General features: G+C 48.9%; 2 protein-coding genes across 3 annotated transcripts in view; both read right to left on the bottom strand.

The window, feature by feature from the left end:
• LOC144486683 (serine protease inhibitor Kazal-type 1-like) overlaps positions 1-15,751 on the bottom strand; it is a 232,933-nt gene that overhangs the window by 66,461 nt on the left and 150,721 nt on the right. The window lies entirely within an intron of this gene.
• Positions 1-15,751, bottom strand: part of LOC144486681 (uncharacterized) — a 58,859-nt gene that overhangs the window by 11,983 nt on the left and 31,125 nt on the right. For both annotated transcript variants that reach the window (XM_078204689.1, XM_078204690.1), the window contains one exon: positions 589-623. The gene's annotated coding sequence lies outside the window, so the exon portion shown is untranslated. The remainder of the gene's footprint in view (positions 1-588; positions 624-15,751) is intronic.

Raw genomic sequence — 15,751 nt, 5'->3', positions numbered from 1 at the left:
GTCTATATTCATACAGGGTGGGATTCTCTGGCCATTCATGCCAGCGGGATTCTCCCATCCCACCCCAGTGAACGGAGATTTGGCTAAGCGTCAAATTCTCTATCCTTGCTGGCAGCAGCGGTGGGGCATGAAGCGAAGGATGAGAGGTGACCTGATAGAGGTGTATAAGATGTTGAGAGGTATTGATAGAGTGGATTCTCAGAGGCTTTTACCCAGGGCTGAAATGGTTGCCACAAGAGGTCACAGGTTTAAGGTGCTGGGGAGTAGGTACAGAGGAGATGTTAGGGGTATGTTTTTCACTCAGAGGGACAGTTCCAGCCTGTGTCCCTCCAGATTACACTAACATTCAAGCATAACAAATACAGGTCCAATTTTACCTGATTTTGAGACAGAGCGCACATTCATTGTGATATGTGACCCCGTCAGTTCCACATACTGGTTCATATTTGGTGGGACATTTCAAATTTGACTGGTTCCTCCCACAGAGTGGTAAAACGAAGAAGAGAATCACTTGCACAGGTTCATATCTCCAGAATTAAAGTTGCAAAAGCACTGCAGAAATCAAAAGTGCAAATAGTTTTAATTTACCTGTATGGAGTTTTCAGCAGTTTCTGCAGCTGCAGCTGTGGGAAGAAGAATAGTCAATGCACTGGGCAGGTGGAATATTGCAGATAAAATCAAAAATATATATCTTGAGAGGAAAGAAAGATGGAAAGTAAGATCGTGGCACCTTTCCTGAGCTCAGGACACTCTCATATTGGAAAGACATCACCTCTAACAATACAGCACTCCCTCAGTATTACAGCAGAATGTTACTCTAGCATACGGGCTTAGATCCCTGTAATGGGATTTGAGTTTAAGACCTTCTACCTCAAAGGGAAGCAAACTACCACTCAGCCAAGCTACCACTTACACAAATATAGCTGACAGCAGAAACTTGCTGTGTGTACCTAGACATCATGGGCACATAGAACATAGAAAAGCTGCAGCACAAACAGGCCCTTCGGCCCACAAGTTGCGCCGAACACGTCCCTACCGACGAGGCTTACCTATAACCCTCTATCTTACTAACTTCCATCAACTTATCCAAAAGTCTCTTAAAAGACCCTATCGAATCCGCCTCCACCACCACTACCGGCAGCCGATTCCACGCACCCACCACCCTCTGAGTAAAAAACTTACCCCTAACATCTCCTCTGTACCTACTCCCCAGCACCCTAAACCTGTGACCTCTTATGGCAACCATTTCAGCCCTGGGTAAAAGCCTCTGAGAATCCACTCTATCAATACCTCTCAACATCTTATACACCTCTATCAGGTCACCTCTCATCCTTCGCTTCTCCAAGGAAAAAAGACCTAGCTCTCTCAACCTATCCTCATAAGGCATGCCACCTAATCCAGGCAACATCCTTGTAAATCTCCTCTGCACCCTTTCTATGGCTTCCACATCCTTTCTGTAATGAGGCGACCAGAACTGGGCACCGTACTCCAGGTGGAGTCTGACCAGGGTCCTATACAGCTGCAGCATTAGCTCCCGATTTCTAAACTCAATTCCTCTATTGATGAGGGCCAGTATTCCATACGCCTTCTTAACCACAGCCTCTACCTGCGACGCTGCTTTGAGCGTCCTATTAACCCGGACCCCAAGATCCTTCTGATCTTCCACACTGCCAAGCATCTTACTCTTAATATTATATTCTTTCATCCCATTCGACCTGCCAAAATGAACCACCACACACTTATCTGGGTTGAAATCCATCTGCCACTTCTCCGCCCAGTCTTGCATCTTATCTATGTCTCGTTGCAACTGCTGACATCCCTCTACATTATCCACAACACCACCAACTTTTGTGTCATCAGCAAACTTGCCAACCCATCCTTCCACTTCCTCATCCAGGTCATTTATAAAAATCACAAAGAGCAAGGGTCCCAGAACAGATCCCTGGGGCACTCCACTGGTGACCGACCTCCATGCTGAAAAAGACCCATCTACAACCACTCTTTGCCTTCTGTGGGCAAGCCAGTTCTGAATCCACAAAGCAATGTCCCCTTGGATCCCATGCCCCTTCACTTCCTCAATAAGCCTTGCGTGGGGCACCAGAACACTCTGCCTGTTTTGCGTTTGTGTGCATTCCTTAGATTTAAATGTGGACTTTCTTGTTTTATGTGTGACTGGAAACATGGGGCATAACCTGAGCACCGAATGTAAAAGGTCAAGGACGCCATGGCCCAAGTGTGTTCTGCCCTTGTTTGTTCCTTACCAGAACTGTATTGCTGCCTCAGGCCCGCCTAGTGAGCCCTGCTACTGAGTTCATGATAACTCATGAATTTCCTCCAATTAACCCTGGTTCAAAACGTGATGTAAGATTGCTCCAAGTATTTGAGGCACAGTAAGAAACAAAGTTCCCGCTGCCTCGGAAAAGTAGCCAGCATAATCAAGGATCCCACGCATCCCGGATATACACTTTTCCACCTTCTTCCATCGGGAAAAAGATACAAAAGTCTGAGGTCACGTACCAACCGACTCACGAACAGCTTCTTCCCTGCTGCCGTCAGACTTTTGAATGGTCCTATCATATATTAAGCTGATGTTTCTCTTCACCCACCTGTAACTATAACATGATGGCCAGGATTCTCCCAAAAAAATTCTAAGTCCCCAATTCGCGTGAAAATGGGAGTAACTCCCGCTGGCTTTTTTTGTGGGATTTTCGAATTGAATCTCCCAGACTCTGAGCACTGCAGAGTGCCTCAGCGGGATTCCCTCTGAAAATCAGGGGGGCGGGGCCTCTTCCCGCTGGAGAGGCCGGCAGGATGGCGCTGAGCGGGCCACTGCGCGTGCTCCAATCTGTCAGCACAGAGATTGACGCATGCGCAGTGGCCCCGCACTGCTGCCCTCCCAATAGCTGGCCAGCTCGATCAACCCCCCATCACTGGCCTTCGAATCCCCTATCCCTGACCGCTGGGCTCCCGGACCTCCCCCAGTAAGCCCCGATGTCCCCACACCCTGGCCAGCTCTGATCTCCTGATCCCCCCCGACAGTCCCGACATCCCCCCACTCTCCCGGGCAATTCTGATCACTCTGACCCCTCCTGGCAGTTCTGATCCCCCCGCCCCCACCCAGCAGCCCAAAACCCCCCCAGCAGCCTCAACTCCCCCTACAAGCCCCGACCCCCCACCCCACAAGCCCCAATCACCATCCTCCCTCTTATGTGGCAGCGGGAACCCCTGCTGAGTGCCCCCAATAGGCCCCTCTCTGGTCCCGCCCCCTTGGCACTGCCCAATGCCTGGTGGGCAGTGCAAAGGTGCCTGATGGGCTTTGCCAGGGTTCCAGGCTGGCACTGCCCAGGGGACATCCCCCTTACCCCCGAGGAGGGCCTCAATTGCCTCTCTTCACTCCAACAGGGTTGGGCCACCTATTCTCGGTTTGGGGGGGGTGAGATGCTAGTAGGCCCCGAGACTTCAGTCCAGGGCATGTTCATGATATGCTAATGATGGGCAGAATGGCTTCCTTCTGAGTTATGGTTTTGTCATTTAGCGCCACCTCTAGGTGTGTTTACCTCTAGGTAATAAAGTGTGTGTGGGACACCCTGAAGATGTGTAAGGCATCACTAGAATGAGTTGACTTCAGTTCATTAGCGGGACAAATGTTATTTAACTAAGAAAACAAAATGATCACAAGTAAAAACTGGCAATGGGAAAAATGAAAGTCTGTGACCATACCTAGCACTATGAAAAGGAACTTACCCACAGCTGATGTTGTAAACAGTTTTGTCCCCTTAGGTGCAGTCCCCTCCTTTTCAAACCTGCCATCTTCACCCCCTCCTCAAAGCTCTCACCCTTGATCCCTGTGTCAATGCAATTGACCAACTCAAATCCAACCTCCCTCTCCTCTCCAAATAAACCCTCAATTGTATTCTCACCTTCAAAATGAGTGCCCATTTTCCCTGTAACCAACCTTATGTTTGAACCTTTTGAATCAATTTTCTGGTTTTGCCACAGCACTAAAACAACCCTACTCAAAGTCACAACTGAGCTGCTGGTATAGTGCTCCACATCCTTCTTAACCTCTCTGCAGCCTTTATATGTTCAACATCACCATCCTCTTTCAACCTCTGTGATTCGTTGAGTGGAAGTAACCTTGATTGATTCCACTCTTAAGTATCAGTCAAGTGCAAGTGCTTCCCTTTCCGTCTCCGTGCTGTCATAGATTCATAGAATCATAGAATCCTACAGTGCAGAAGAAGGCCATTCGGCCCATCGAGTCTGCAACAAGCAGGCCCTATCCCCATAACCCCATGCATTTACCCTAGCTAGTCCCCCTGACACTAAGGGACAATTTAGCATGGCTAATCCACCTAACCTGCACATCTTTGGACTGTGGGAGGAAACTGGAGCACCCGGAGGAAACCCACGCAGACACGGGGAGAATGTGCAAACTCCACACAGACAGTGACCCAAGCTGGGAATTGAAGCTGGGTCCCTGGTGCTGTGAGGCAGCAGTGCTAACCACTGTGCCACCATGCTGTCACTTCTGGAGGTTTCCAAGGACCTATCCTGGCATGTTTTCTATTTCTCAGCGACATGTTTCCCCTCAGCAGAATCCTCTGAGAGTGCAGTAAAGGGGTTCGGTGTTGTAGGAATCAGTAACCACGCTAAGAATGTAGTACAAGGGGGTACAGATGGAATTATCCCCACTCTAGAGAGTGTAGTACAGGGAGAACATTCTCTTCTCCCGAGGCTATTACATTTATATATCACCTGATCACAACTGTAAGGTATCCCAAAACGCTTTGCAACCAACTAAGTACTTTATGAAATACAGTTGCTATTGTTTTGTGGGCAAATCATAGAATCATAGAAACCCTACAGTGCAGAAGGAGGCCATTCGGCCCATCAAGTCTGCTCCGACCACAATCCCACCCCAGGCCCTTTCCCCACAACCCCATACATTCACCCCGCTAACCTCTCTATCCTACACATCCCGGGACACTATGGGCAATTTAGCATGGCCAATCAACCTAACCTGCACATCTTTGGACTGTGGGAGGAAACCAGAGCACCCGGAGGAAACCCACACAGACACGGGGAAAATGTGCAAACACCACACAGACAGTGACCCAAGCTGGGATCGAACCCAGGTCCCTGGAGCTGTGAGGCAGCAGTGCTAACCACTGTGCCACCATACCGCCCAGTGAAAAATGTGAGAAAAGTTTAGCAAACAACGAGATACCCTAGACAACACAGATAAGTGACCAGCTAATCTATGTCGGCTGGTGCTAATTCAAGGATGAATATTGGCTCAGCTCATCTTTGGACTTTCCCCGTCTGCGGCACTAGAACAGGCAGCCAGGCTTTGTTTCAATAGCTAATCTGGAGAATGGCATGTTGGAGCTCGCACTCAGACACGTACTGGAGCATTAGCGAGGATTGTGAACTCAAGTCTTGGAGTGAGGCAAATCAGAAAAACAAAAAAAAACTAACAGTGGGACAAATATACTTCCTCGACTAACCGGTACTGGTCAAAAAAACTTACTAAGGAGTCTAACAACACCAGGTTAAAGTCCAACAGGTTTATTTGGTAGCAAACACCACTAGCTTTCGGAGCGCTGCTCCTTCGTCAGGTGAGTGGGAGTTCGGTTCACAAATAGGGCATATAAAGACACAAACTCAATTTACAGAATAATGAATAATGATTGGAATGCGAGTCTTTACAGATAATCAAGTCTTAAAGGTACAGACAATGTGAGTGGAGAGAGCATTAGCACAGGTTAAAGAGATGTGTATTGTCTCCAGACAGGACAGCCAGTGCAAGTCCAGGCAAGTTGTGGGAATTACAGATAGTGTGACATGAACCCAAGATCCCGGTTGAGGCCGTCCTCATGTGTGTGGAACCTGGCTATCAGTCTCTGCTCAGTGACTCTGCGCTGTCGTGTGTTGTGAAGGCCGCCTTGGAAAATGCTTACCCGAATATCAGAGGCCGAATGCCCATGACCGCTGAAGTGCTCCCCAACAGGAAGAGAACAGTCTTGCCTGGTGATTGTCGAGCGGTGTTCATTCATCCGTTGTCGTAGCATCTGCATGGTTTCCCCAAGCTCAACAATCACCAGGCAAGACTGTTCTCTTCCTGTTGGGGAGCACTTCAGCGGTCATGGGCATTCGGCCTCTGATATTCAGGTAAGCGTTCTCCAAGGCGGCCTTCACAACACACGACAGCGCAGAGTCGCTGAGCAGAGACTGATAGCCAGGTTCCACACACATGAGGACGGCCTCAACCGGGATCTTGGGTTCATGTCACACTATCTGTAATTCCCACAACTTGCCTGGGCTTGCAAAATCTCACTAACTGTCCTGGCTGGAGACAATACACATCTCTTTAACCTGTGCTAATGCTCTCTCCACTCACATTGTCTGTACCTTTAAGACTTGATTATCTGTAAAGACTCGCATTCCAATCATTATTCATTATTTTGTAAATTGAGTTTGTGTCTTTATATGCCCTGTTTGTGAACAGAACTCCCACTTACCTGACGAAGGGGCAGCGCTCCGAAAGCTAGTGGCGTTTGCTACCAAATAAACCTGTTGGACTTTAACCTGGTGTTGTTAGACTCCTTACTGTGTTTACCCCAGTCCAACGCCGGCATCTCCACATCAAAAAAACTTACCCACAGTGCAGAATAAGAACAGAGGGAGAAGAGTTAAAGGTGAGAATGGTTTCATTCTCCCACAGAAGCAGCGCTGGGTCAGTTGCATAGACAGTATTGACACTTGTCTCTCAGTGTTATTGCACATGATGGAGCTGGTTTATATAAAAGGGGAGGCTGGTCAGTGACTCATTATCAATACAAGACGCACAGGAGGGAAACATAGACTAAGGATGGCCAAGTGTATGAGTGAGCAAACAGTTAATCTGCTAAACTGGAACAAATGCTACAGCAATGTGTTGAACAATGCACAGCTCCAGGACAGTAAGAACCTACAAGGATACAATCGCTTGAAGGCCACCCAGAGTCGCTACCCTTTTACTGACGTTCACAACAAGCCCTTTATCTCACTCCACTCCTCCCTCAAACTGAATGTAACAAATAATGGCAACTGGTCACATCCTTTTGTATGAAGGTTTGGTGAAGTTCTCCCACCTCTCCACAGTACACTGTGTACTGGGGGGAAATGGCAACAGTTTCAGAATTGGAATTGAAATTTCCTGTGTTTGTTGTAAGTCTTATTGCACTGCCTGCACATGAACTGGAGTTAGCTAATGCGCATGCAGAAAAACAGGGTCACATGCAGACATGGGGGGAATTTGCCTCAGGTATTTCCACTGTTCTTCTTGCCCCTGACTCTGTTGGGATCTGGGACTTTGGGAAAGATGGTGTTCAGCGTCTAACATAGGATTATACCAAATATACAGTACAAACACAGCCCAAAGTCTCCATTTTATGCTCCACTCTCTTCTCCACTCTCTTCTCCATTGATTATTGTAACCCTCTATATAACCCTCTTCTGGGGCAGCACGGTGGCACAGTGGTTAGCATTGCTGCCTCACTGCGTCAGGGACCTGGATTCAATTCTGGCCTCGGGTCACTGTGTGCAGTTTGCACAGTCTCCCCGTGTCCGTGTGGGTTTCCTCCGGGTGCTCTGGTTTCCTCCCACAGTCCAAAGATGTGCGGGTTAGGTGGATTGGCCATGCTAAATTGCCCCTCGTGTCAGGAGATTAGCAGGGTAAATATGTGGGATTGCAGGAATAGGGCCTGGGTGGGATTTGTGGTCAGTGCAGACTCGATGGGCTGAATGGCCTCCTTCTGCACTGTAGGGATTTTATGATTCTATTCCCCTGTCCTGTGTGTCCAGCTTCCCTGTAGATGCAACTCTTCACTTCAGCCACTCCCTCATAGCAAGTTCCACTTTCTTACTGCTCTCTGGGTAAGTGATGCGCGACAATCAAGCACGTGGAACAAGGCTTCAGTTATTGAAGGCTTTTATTATCAAACAATGGAACTAACTAACACGAGTACACCAGTTCAGACTGGAGGGGTCCTGCAGGAGCAGAGGGTCTTATACCTCTCCTCCGGAGGCGGGGCCCCACCGGGATGTGCCATAATAACATTTACCACAGGTAAACACCCTAACCCAACAACATTATACAACCCCCACAGTGACAACACCCTAACCCAACAGTAACATAAGAACAACCCCCAGTGGTAACCAACGATGGTTCACCACATTCACCCCTCCTTTAAAAACAAAGGCCGGCGGGGTGCAAAAAACAGGTCATATATGTACAAAATTCACAAGTCCAGACGGTCTGGAGGACCGCACCGTCGCTGTGATCTCCTCAACACCGGTTGCGAAACCGGAGCAGGTGCTTGCGGTGGCGTTCTCTCCAAAACAGCGTCCAGCTGTCCCCTCAAGGACTCCCGGGCCGGTTGACCCTGGTGAGGCGATGGTGCAGGGGATCCTGGAACCTTCTGTGGTGGCGCCGATCTCCGAGTCTCAGGCAAGCTGTACATGGGAGTAGAACTGTTATGCACTGGTCCCGGTGCTGACCGCGCCACGTCTGGGGAAGAAATAAGTAGTGGGGAATTCGTGACAGGGGGTATGGGAGCGACAGGAGTTGCTACGTCCCCTGCGGGCGCCAGGTCTCGAATGGAGACAGTGTCCTCTCGCCCGTCAGGATATGCCACATAGGCATACTGAGGGTTGGCGTGGAGGAGTTGGACCGGTTCGACCAAGGGGTCGGACCTGCGAGCCCTCACATGTCGCCGCAGAAGGACGAGTCCTGGGTACGTCAACCAGGCTGGTAATGAGATCCCCGAGGACGACTTCCGAGGGAATGAGAACATCCTCTCGTGGGGAATAGCATTGGTTGCCGTACACAGGAGGGAGCGGATAGAATGGAGCGCATTTGGAAGGACCTCTTGCCAACGGGAGACTGGAAGGCCCCTGGATTTCAGTGCCAGTAGGACAGCCTTCCAGACTGTAGCATTCTCCCTTTCCACCTGTCCGTTACCCCTAGGGTTGCAGCTCGTGGTTCTACTAGAGGCAATCCCGAATGAGAGCAGGAATTGCCTCAAGTCATTGCTCATGAACGACGAGCCCCTGTCGCTATGAATGTAGCAGGGGTACCCGAACAGGGTAAAAAGCTCACTGAATGCCTTAATCACGGTGGCAGTCGACATGTCCGCACAGGGGACAACAAACGGGAACCGGGAGTACTCATCTATTATATTGAGGAAATAGACGTTCCGGTCCGTTGAAGGAAGGGGGCCCTTAAAATCCACACTCAGCCTCTCGAAAGGGCGAGTGGCCTTGACCAATTGTGCCCGGTCTGGTCGATAAAAGTGTGGTTTGCATTCTGCGCAAATCCGACAGCTTCTAGTCACTGACCTGACATCCTCCACCGAGTAAGGCAGGTTGCGGGCTTTGACGAAGTGGTAGAGTCGGGTGACTCCAGGATGACACAGGTCATTGTGGAGGGCCTTCCAGCGGTCCTCCTGCATGATGGCGCATGTTCCGCGCGAGAGGGCATCCGAGGGCTCATTGAGCTTCTCTGGACGATACATAATATCGTAATTATAGGTGGAGAGCTCAATTCTCCACCGCAAGATCTTATCGTTCTTGATCTTGCCCCTCTGCGTGTTACTGAACATAAACGCCACGGATCGTTGATCCGTGATCAGAGTGAACCGCTTCCCCGCCAGGTAATGGCGCCAGTGTCTGACTGCCTCCACAATGGCCTGAGCCTCCTTCTCCACCACTGAGTGCCGAATTTCGGGGCCTTGAAGGGTGCGGGAAAAGAACGCGACGGGCCTGCCTGCCTGGTTTAGTGTGGCGGCTAGGGCGAAATCAGATGCATCACTCTCCACCTGGAAAGGGATGGATTCATCCACCGCGTGCATCGTGGCTTTCGAAATGTCGCTTTTCAAAGCCTTGAAGGCCAATTGGGCCTCCGGCGTGAGTGGGAAGGTCGTGGACTTGATGAGCGGACGAGCTTTGTCCGCGTAGTTGGGGACCCACTGCGCATAATACGAAAAGAACCCGAGGCATCTCCTCAGTGCTTTCGTGCTAGCGGGCAAGGGAAGTTCAGTAAGGGGGCGCATACGGTCTGGATCAGGGCCAATGACCCCGTTTTCCACCACGTATCCAAGGATGGCTAACCTGCGCGTACGGAATACGCACTTCTCCCTGTTATAGGTCAGATTCAGGCGAGATGCAGTGCGCAGAAAGTGTTGGAGATTCGTGTCATGGTCCTGCTGGTCATGGCCGCAGATGGTGATGTTATCCAGGTACGGAAAGGTAGCCCGCAACCCGTTCTGGTCCACCATTCGGTCCATAGCACGCTGGAAGACCGAGACCCCATTGGTGACACCAAATGGAACCCTGAGAAAATGGCATAGACGACCATCCGCCTCAAAAGCCGTATATTGTCGGTCCTCTGGGCGGATGGGGAGTTGATTGTAGGCGGACTTAAGGTCTATGGTAGAGAACACTCGGTACTGCGCAATCTGATTGACCATATCAGAAATGCGCGGGAGAGGATACGCATCCAGCTGCGTATAACGGTTAATGGTCTGACTGTAGTCGATGACCATCCGAGGTTTGTTCCCGCTTTTGACTACCACGACCTGCGCTCTCCACGGACTAGCACTGGCCTGTATGATCCCTTCCTTGAGGAGCCGCTGAACCTCAGATCTAATAAAGATCCGGTCTTCAGCGCTGTAACGCCTACTCTTAGTAGCGATGGGCTTGCAGCCTGGTACCAGATTCTTAAATAAAGATGGTGTAGTGATTTTCAGAGTGGAAAGATTGCATGCGGGGCGCTTTGGGCAATTTGGAGGCTGCGGCTGATTCCCTACTGCCAGTGAAGGGAGTGGCCCACCGTACTGTAGGATCACACTCTTCATGTGGACCATAAAATTTAGTCCGAGGAGAATTGGCGCACAAAGGTGAGGTAACACAAGGAGCCTGTATTGCTCGTAAATTGTGCCCTGTACCTCTAGAGTTACCATACACCGTCCTTGGATCGGTACAGACCGGGACCGTGATGCCATAGAAATTGTCTGCTTGGCAGGTAGAACCCGGAGTCCACACCTTTTAGCAGTTTCAGGGTGTATGAAACTCTCGGTGCTCCCACTGTCAAACAGACAATTCACAGTACGACCATTTACCTTGATATCCATCATGGGATTCTCAAGCCTGTGGTGCTTAGTCTGGTCCAGGGAGATCGACGCCACCGTTGGCCCCTGGGCGTCACTGCATGCCGCCGATGTTGATGCTGAGGACCCCTGCTGGTCGCTCCTAGTCGTCGTGGACCATGATGGCCGCCCCCATAAATCGCACGTGGGCGAGGGCGCCAAACGTAGCGACTCCTGGTGGTCTTCCTCCTCCTCCGTCAGCCACGATGGCGCCGTCCTGGATTCGCACGTGGTCGGACCTCGTTGGTACTGCGATGCTGAAGGAGATTGTCTCCGCTCTGGAGGGTTACAAGCTGCACTGCCGTTTTTTTGCTTCGACCTGCAAACTTTGGCATAGTGGCCCTTTTTACCACACTGGCTGCAGATTGCCGTTTTTGCAGGACACTGTTGCCGTGAATGCTTGGCCCCACCGCAAAAATAGCATCGCTGGCCGCCTGGAGCTGCCGCCGTCGTCGGATCGATATGGGAGCGCGAGCCCGCGGGGCGAGGAGGGATTTGGGCTTGCTCTTGCCACGTTGTCTCCACGTGGTCTTCGGGGTACAGAGCCAAGCTTTTCGACGCCGCTTCCAGCATCTCAGCCATCTCCATCGCTTGGGTCAAGTTGAGGTTCCCTTTCTCCAGTAACTTAAGCCGGATGTACGAGGACCCTACCCCTGCTACGAACGCGTCTCGGGCGAGGTCGTACATATATTGTTCGGCTGATACGTCTTTACAATCGCAACCCCTGGCAAGCTGCAGGAGCTCATTGGCGTAGTCCTCCATGGTTTCGCCCGACTGCCGACGTCCTGTAGCGAGGAGGTAACGAGCGTGTATCTCGTTGGGTGGTTTCGTGTATCGTTTCTTCAAGAGCTCGACGGCCCTCGGGTAAGTGGTGGCCGCACGAATCGCAAGATAAATCGTGTCGCTTACCCTTGCGTGGAGGACTTGGAGTTTGTCGCTGTCTGTAGTAACAGCTGCAGAGGCTGCCAGGTAGTCTTCGAAACACTTCCACCAGTGGTCGAAGGTGTTAGCGGCACTGACCGCACGTGGGTCCAACGCCAGACGATCTGGCTTTAATATCTGTTCCATACTCTCTTTTTACTGCTGAGAGTTTTCTGTTTGATAATAAAATTGATGCGCGACAATCAAGCACGTGGAACAAGGCTTCAGTTATTGAAGGCTTTTATTATCAAACAATGGAACTAACTAACACGAGTACACCAGTTCAGACTGGAGGGGTCCTGCCGGAGCAGAGGGTCTTATACCTCTCCTCCGGAGGCGGGGCCCCACCGGGATGTGCCATAATAACATTTACCACAGGTAAACACCCTAACCCAACAGTAACATAAGAACAACCCCCAGTGGTAACCAACGATGGTTCACCACAGTAAGAAAATTTCTCCTGAATTCCCCATTGGATTTCTTGGTGACTATCCTGCACTGATGGCCTCCAGTTCTACTCTTTCCCAAACATTCACTCCATGTCCATTCTATCAAAACCTTCAACATTTGAAAAACTTATTTTTTTAGAGAAAAGAGACCCAGCCTGTCTTTTGTTTTGGCAAAAATATACTTCATTTCTGAAATATCTGGAAGAACATTTCAAAGTGGCCATCACACTGTGCAATGATATTCAGGTTTCCTACATACATCATGTTACACTCTGAGGTGCTTCAATACAATTGTGATACATGTGAATGGTGGCACAGTTGTTGGCATTTTTGTACCCAGGTTCTATTCCGGCTTTGGGTGACTGTGTGGAGTTTGCACATTCTCCCCTTGTCCCCTTGTTTCCTCCCATACCCCAACGATGTGCAGGTTAGGTAGATTGAGCATGCTAAATTGCCCCTTAGTGTCCCAAGAGATGTAGGTTAGATAGATTAACCATTGTAAATGTGTGATTTATGAGGATGGGGTGAGGGAGAAGGCCTGGATAAGATACTCTGTCAGAGTTTATGCAGACTTGATGGACTGAATGGCCTCCTTCTGAACTGTAGGGATTCTATGATTCTATGTATAGTCACTGTATACATTCAATGTAAATGCTACAGCCCAAATCAATTCCCCTCCCCTCAGTTCACTATGAAGAGAGCCTGTCAATCCTTTCCTGATATTTAGACCCATGCATTTCCGGCATCATCCTTGTAAATTTTCTCTGCACCCTCTCTGTATCTCCTTTTAATAATATGGTGCTCAGACTGTACACTGTATTCCAAGCACAGTCCAACCAAGGTTTTATACTGGTTTGACATAACTTCCTACTTACACAATCCCAGGTTTGGGACTCAATGGACTAGATGACCTTTCCTATCATCTCTCTTTTTGCACATATTCTTGTGTTTGATGCAGTCACTCAATCTAAGCCATTGGTTCACACATGGTCTCAGCTCAAAACATTTCAAGTTATTATTTTTACCCAAGGAATTCCTGTGGCTCTAGTATCTGGAGCCAAGTGACCCAATGAACTTGAAGCCCTATTGAAAAATCTTTTGTTCAGTTTGTGTCGGGGTTTGCTGCTTGTCGACGCCACTTGTCAGGAATCTTCCCTCTTCCTGAATGAACAAGCAACTACCCAATCCAGCCTTGACTGTAAAGATACTTCTCACTGTCACACCATCCCACCTCTTTCTTTACGTGTCAGTGTGGTTCAGGTTCCTCCTTGAGTCACAAGCTTCCAGTTCAAGCCTAGCCATCGACTCCCACATCCTGTAAAATGAATCTTAAAAAAAGCACTGTAGCAATGTAACCAATAGGAATGACAACCTGGTGGATGTCTATTCCACACTGGTTGCCTGCGCACTTCAGGGATTTGGCTGTTCTTGACCTTAGAAGTATGCTTTGATTCTTCAGAGGATGTTTCTACCCTGGAAGGCATAACAGTCTCTTTTGAAGAAAGAAGACTAGAAGCAGCAAGGGATTCTTCAGCAATCTCAGTTTCTGCTGCTTTATCCACAGCCACAGTATCCAATGGTATGGATGGCGGTTCATCCTGAGGTAGGTCTGGAATACACTGTATTGGCATATTGATGCATGTAGCTAACAACTGATCTGCATGTTGTCTCCACACTAGTTCATCATCAGTTTGTACTGCAAAGACCAATACAGTTGCAGGAACTCTCTGCACTAGTGCTACATCTGTGTACCAAAACTTGCTCTCCTTGAGGATACAAGTATCTTTTAAATTATCTTCTCTTCTTAAGATTTGTGATTGCTGATTGCAGTCTATTATCTCGGATGTCTCCTATGGTAACTCTTGAGCAATGAACTGTGGTCCATTATCACTCACAATTTGGTCTGGTTTCCCAAATCTGGCGAAAATCTCATCAAGCTTTTGATGGCTCGTTCCGCAGTTGTTGATTCCATTTGGACAACTTCTGGCCATTTGGAGTGTGCATCTATGACAACCATCAACATAGGCCCTTCATATGGACAGCAAAGGCTGTGCGTCGATGTTGCCAAGTCATTTTAATGATGATGGACGCCCATAGATGTAATGGGGACAATGGCAGTGCATTCCTTACCCATGCACATGACTGGCACAGTCCTGCTTTTTCCTTGATCTGGGCATCTGGTCCAGGCCACCAGAAATTGCTGCTTGCAAGTTCTTTCACTCTATACTTGGTGTCCTTCATGTAATTGTTCCAATAAGTTTTGTATTGGTTGGTGGAATTATTACTATCATCCCCACAACATGCATCCACCCTGTACTGTCAACTCAAGTTATCTGGAAACATATGACTTTAATTTGAAATGCGTTCTAGCTATCCTCCTTTTCACTACAATTTCCGGTACCTTCCCCATCACAGGATCACTTCTGGTTTGTCATTGGACCTGAGCTACAGGGACTTGGGCATGTTCTATTTGTGAAAAATGGAAGATGTTGGAAACACTACTGGATGGTACTTGACCAGCAGGTAAAGGCAAGCGTGACAATGCCTCAGCATTGGCTTGGCTCTCTGACTGATGATACTTGAACTCATAGGAATGTGCTGATTCTATTAAAGACCTTCGTTGAAGCCGACTTGAGGCAAGTGATGGAATACCTTATGCAGCCCAAAGGTAATTGTTAAGGGACAGTTATCCGTCAGCAATGTGAAGTGACGACCATAGAGATATTGGTGACATTTCCACAGTCCTAAGATAATGCTCAGTGCCTCCTTCTCCAGCTGGGTGTAATGTAATTCAGCACTTGTTTAGGTACAGCAGGCAAAAGCTATTGTTTTTTCTTTCCCTGAAGGTAGTATGTGTGACATCACCGTTCCAATTCCGTACGACGATGGATCACAGGCAAGTTGTGGTGGTAACCTCGGGTTGAAATGTACCAACACTTCTGACTTCTTCAGGGATCCTTTAACTGAGTGATGTGCCTTTTCGCACTCTGATGTCCATTGTCATGCTTGTTTACTGCACAACACATTCGGCAATGGTTTAAGCAGGGCTGCTGGATTTGAAACAAATTTTCCATAATAATTAATGAATCCTAGGAATGATCTTAACTGTGTTACATTCACTGGTCATGAAGCCTCCATGATAGTCTCCATCTTCTTAAGTGCCTTGTGTAAACCCTTACTATCAATCAC

The sequence above is a fragment of the Mustelus asterias genome, unplaced genomic scaffold (assembly GCF_964213995.1).
Source record: "Mustelus asterias unplaced genomic scaffold, sMusAst1.hap1.1 HAP1_SCAFFOLD_428, whole genome shotgun sequence".
Lineage (NCBI taxonomy): Eukaryota > Metazoa > Chordata > Chondrichthyes > Carcharhiniformes > Triakidae > Mustelus > Mustelus asterias.
Note: the sequence above shows the minus strand (reverse complement) of the source record. Positions and strands in the feature narration are given on the sequence as shown.